The following is a 5,119-nucleotide window of genomic DNA, read 5'->3' as shown; positions in this document are numbered from 1 at the left end:
TTTTTATTTATTTTTATTTTTTAGTGAGAGTAGGGAGGTAGACACAGACTCCCACATGCACCCTGACCGGGATCCACCTGGCAAGCTCACTAAGGGGCTATGCTCTACCAATCTGGAGCCCTTGCTTTGTTGCAACCAGAGCCAATTTTTAGCACCTGAGGCCATGGAGCCATCCTCAGAACCCACGATCAACTCACTCTAATTAAGCCATGGCTGCAGGAGAGGAGGAGAAATGAAAGAGGGACAGAGAGAAGTAAGAGGGGAAGGGTGGAGAAGCAGATGGGCACTTCTCCTCTGTGTCCTGACCAGTAATAGAACCCGAGACTTCCACACTCTGGGCTGATGCTCTACTACTGAGCCAGGGCCTCATGAATTCTTAAGGTCATGTGTGTCAGACTGACACAAAGCAGAGACTAAACACATGATAGATGTATTTGTTTTCTGTGGCTGCTGTAACAAATAACTGAACATTTGGTGGCTTAAAACAGGAGAAAAAAAATGTCTTACTGTTCTAGAGGCCAGGAACCTGAGATGGATATCAGTGGTGCAACAAGATCAAAGTGTCAGCAGGACCATACTCCCTCCGGGGTTTCTAGGAAAGGCTCATTTCCTTGCTTCTTTCAGCTTTTGGTGGCTGCTGGTGTTTTATGGTTTATGTCTTCAAAACTCCAAACTGCCTCTGTAGTCGCACTGCCTATTCTTCTGTCTGCTCCTGTCTCTTATACGAACACCAGTGACTACACTTAAGGAACACCCAGATAATCCACTATGAATCCCTTCATCTTAAAATCTTTTACTGTACCATATGTGGAAAGATTCTTTTTCCAAATAACATAATCTTTAGAGGTTGCAGAGATTAGGTCCTGACATCTTTGGAAACAATTATCAGCCTGCCATAACAGCTATCACTGTTGGTGCTGTTATTAAATGTAGCATTATATTCATAACTTTGTGTAATTAGACAGAGCTGAGTTCACATCCCTGTACTAAGTCATACTGAAGAAATTATGTGCTACTTTGTATTTCATTTTCCCCATCTGTTAAATGGGATATGCATGAGTAGTATCTCACAATATTGTCATGATGATTAAATAGGATAGTGTATAAAAAACTTTAGCACAGTTTGGACTTAGTAAATTCTCAATAAATTATAGCTATAATTATTTTTTAAAGTAATAAGCCTCCAAGTTATTAAAAATGTCAGTTAATTTAAGAGTTACAAAAAATCATAAAGCTTGACTGTTGTTTTCAGAAGCTTACAATCTAATTGGTGAGATAAAATTTACATACATACAAGAATATCAGAGAAGTAAGAAATGCATCCTGTAAATCATAAATGCTAAAGCTGTTTAAAATAGATATTAATCAAGTACATGCTTTATTATTATTATTATTAGTTATTTTGCAAAAGGTTTGAGTTGGTAGAGCTGACAGGTGGTAGATGCAAAGTCCTGAGAATGCCATGTGTGTGGTAGCAGGGCGGGGTAGGGTTCTAACTGTCCCCGGCCTCTGCCTACTCTCACACTGCCCCAAATTCTGATGATAAAAAATGTCTCTAGACATTGCCAACTGTTCTTAACAGGTTGGAAACAAAATTATGTCAGTAGAAAAATATTGGGTTAAACCTAAGGAAGTATTATTGGAATTAATTTCAGCTGAGTGAGTTTTAAAACGAGAAGTTGGAGTAAAATCAACAAAATACACTAATATAGTTTCAGAAGACATATATTCTACTGACTTTACCTAGTGAAACCCAGGTTTCAATTACTCTAGTAATATAATAATTTAATAATTTTATAAATTTTCAATAGTTGTGTTTTTTTTTCCCCAAAGACCACTGACTGAAATGTTTCTTTTGTGTGTGTGTGTGTGTGTGTGTGTATTTTTCTGAAGCTGGAAACAGGGAGAGACAGTCAGACAGACTCCCGCATGCGCCCGACCAGGATCCACCCGGCAAGCCCACCAGGGGCGACACTCTGCCCACCAGGGGGTGATGCTCTGCCCCTCCGGGGTGTCACTCTGTTGCGACCAGAGCCACTCTAGCACCTGGGGCAGAGGCCAAGGAGCCATCCCCAGCGCCGGGGCCATCTTTGCTCCAATGGAGCCTTGGCTGCGGGAGGGGAAGAGAGAGACAGAGAGGAAGCAGATGGGCGCTTCTCCTATGTGCCCTGGCCGGGAATCGAACCCGGGACTTCTGCACATCAGGCCGACGCTCTACCACTGAGCCAACCGGCCAGGGCTGAAATGTTTCTTTGGGTGTCATCATCACAGAGACCTTTGGTTGAGGAGGACCTTCATGAAACAGGAGGCACCAACCTGCCAGGGGGACTATTTGAAAGGGGACTATGTGTCCTGCAGTTCTGTACGTTCATGCTTGCTCTATAGAGGACACATGCATACCCAGGGGCACCAGTGCACATCCTGTTATCAGAACTAGACTTGATTTAAAAGGAACAAAGAAAACACACATATTGATTTCTGCCGCATTAAGTACATTTACACATCAAAGGAAAAGAACACAGACATGTTTCAATTTGAGTTACCTACTTAAAATTCTATTATTAAAAAATATTCATATTTTCTTGCAAATTTGGCTATATTATTTTGTTTTTTACTTTCACAGCCAAATGATTTCTTTGGGTGGGGGAGGGCTGTGATTTTGGAATACAATGAAACTGGCTATGGCCATAGGAAAACCAAATATGCAATTGCCTGTTCAGCATAACAATACAAAGAAATGAATTTACAAATTCTCCGTACTATAAAATTTAATATTAGTGACTCCAGATAGAGTATTCATTAAGTCATATTAATAGAACAAAGTATGACCCTGGAAAAAATTAAGTTCTCAGATAATACAAGAATCTCTGTTTTAAGCATTATTTATATAAGTTCTAGCCCCATGTAAAATTATTAAGTCACTAAAATTAAAAGAAAAATCCTCCATACCCTCTTTTTAAAAAAGAAAACATAAGTGTACACTTCTATAATACATCATCTATATTTTGTACTGTGTGTTGACTACCCAAAGTCTCCTTCCATTTCCTCTTTAATTAGCTTATTCTCCTCATGATTACACCAGTCTCTGGGGAATCTAATATATTAACACTTTTATGTAACTGACTTATTTATTTAGTTAACAAATATTTGATACTTACTGTGTATCACAGTATTCAACAATGATATTATCAAGATGATATAGACTTCCTATTCTCCCTCACCTCACTTTTCTCCTTAAGTTTTTTTTATCTAGCTTGTTCTCTTCCAAAACTTAATGTTCCTTTTCTCTACAAGTTTTATTCTATTTTTAAAAAGATATGATGAATGAAGTATTACTTGTATACTCTTGATGATACATGACTCTTTTCCAATTAAAAATATAATAATATTTTACAAATAATAACAGTTTTCAGCATTATGACTTCAGTGGGGCCAGTGTTATGAGGGGGAAAGGTCATTATACCATCACTGTAAACACATGATCTAGGGGGTCTATATTTCTGATAACTTGGAGTGTATATTTTCCAAAGTCATTCTGTTTAGGAACCCATAAATTACTTTTTTTGTCTTTTGATGAGAAGAATATTGGAGAATTTGGTTATTTGGCCAGAGGGAATAAATACATGATGGGAAAAAAAGAGATAAATTAACTAGTTATTCAGCTCTATATACTCTTTTCTTGTTAGATAATAACTCCAACTTCCCAGTGGGCCAATTTTATTGAATTCTTGATAACCCCAAGAAAGGACTATTTGTAGCTGAAAGTATCAGGAGAATGAAATATAAGTTAAGAAATGACTGAATAGTGACTCTATTTGCAGCTCTGTTCTAGACCCTGCGGAAATGCAGAAACTGTGCCGTAACTCATTTCTCCATGGGACAGCTAAGTAATGCAAGCATGAAACACGCCAGAATGTCAGAGTGGATAGAGATCAATATGAGTTGTCATGCTCAGGGATGACTCCATGGTGAGTTTTTATACATTCTTTATCTGTCTATATGCCACATAGAAAGGGATATGCAAAAATAAGCTTTAAGATGATTAAATTACTCCAATTTGCTTTTATTTATGACTGTATAGTTCCTGAGGATAGTGCTTGAATTGAATGCATTTTGACAGCACAACAATATCATTTCCATGTTCAGTGTGAGATTACACATTGCTGTACAGATCCGTTACCTGCTTTGTTGCCTTTTCCTATATTTGGTTATCTACCACTCACCATTCAGTAGGTAATTACCATCTTATTATATTTCTACCTTAAGATGGAGTAAGCAAAAGAAAACCAAAGGAATATGAAATGAATCCAGACAATTTTATTTCATTGAACCACAATAAAATACAATTTGTATTTTTTAAAACTGTGAAATGGTTGTATTTGAGAACACTGAAGTCTCAGTGCTGGAAGAAGGCCAATAAAAGGAGAAAGAAAGTATTGTTTACTCAAAAAATTGGTTCATATTTTCCAAAATTTTTTTTCATCGAAGAATTCTAAAAGGCCTTGGGAATTTTTATAATAAAACGTGCTCTAAGCACTCAGACTATCCACAACAAGGCTGTAACAATATGAATCATAGATAGGCAGTATTTTGAAATTTAATTTTCAAAAATCCTAGACTTTTGATTTTGAGATGGTGGGAAGGCCATCGTCTTTCCCTATGAGTGACAACTATTAACCTCAGCACCTGATATCACTATCTGCTATACACAAGGCCAGGAAGGGTAGTCCAAAAAGTTCTCCCTTATTAAGCAGGTACTGAATAAAGCCTAAGAGATCCTGACTTGATTTTTGTTTCTTTATGACTCTGTGCAAAGCATACTTAATCATGTAACATTATAATTTGAGAGCAGTGAGATGGTTCTCTATTTAAACCTATCTCTTTTAAGCAGTATTTCCAAATTATAAAATTTCTATCATTAGACATCCCGTTTAGTTAAGACATTAATGCTTCTTATTAAAATGCAAATCTATTATTAGATATTATAATGCAAATACATTATTAAATATTACTAATTAGTTAATTTTATTCTGACAAAAAAGGACCATGAGACAATGGGAGATAGAGCCTGGGCAAGAATATTTATAAGGTGAAAGATCAGTAAAGGTGTGAACCCTGG

General features: G+C 36.9%; 1 non-coding gene across 1 annotated transcript; it reads right to left on the bottom strand.

Annotated features, from left to right (window-relative positions):
- Positions 1-2,164: 2,164 nt before the first annotated feature.
- Positions 2,165-2,240, bottom strand: TRNAI-GAU (transfer RNA isoleucine (anticodon GAU)). Its single transcript has one exon. It is a non-coding gene; the product is annotated as a tRNA-Ile (tRNA).
- Between the last annotated feature and the right edge of the window lie 2,879 nt (positions 2,241-5,119).

This window comes from Saccopteryx bilineata, chromosome 11 (assembly GCF_036850765.1).
Source record: "Saccopteryx bilineata isolate mSacBil1 chromosome 11, mSacBil1_pri_phased_curated, whole genome shotgun sequence".
Lineage (NCBI taxonomy): Eukaryota > Metazoa > Chordata > Mammalia > Chiroptera > Emballonuridae > Saccopteryx > Saccopteryx bilineata.
The sequence above is the reverse complement of the archived record's forward strand: the minus strand, read 5'-3'. Positions and strand labels throughout refer to the sequence as shown.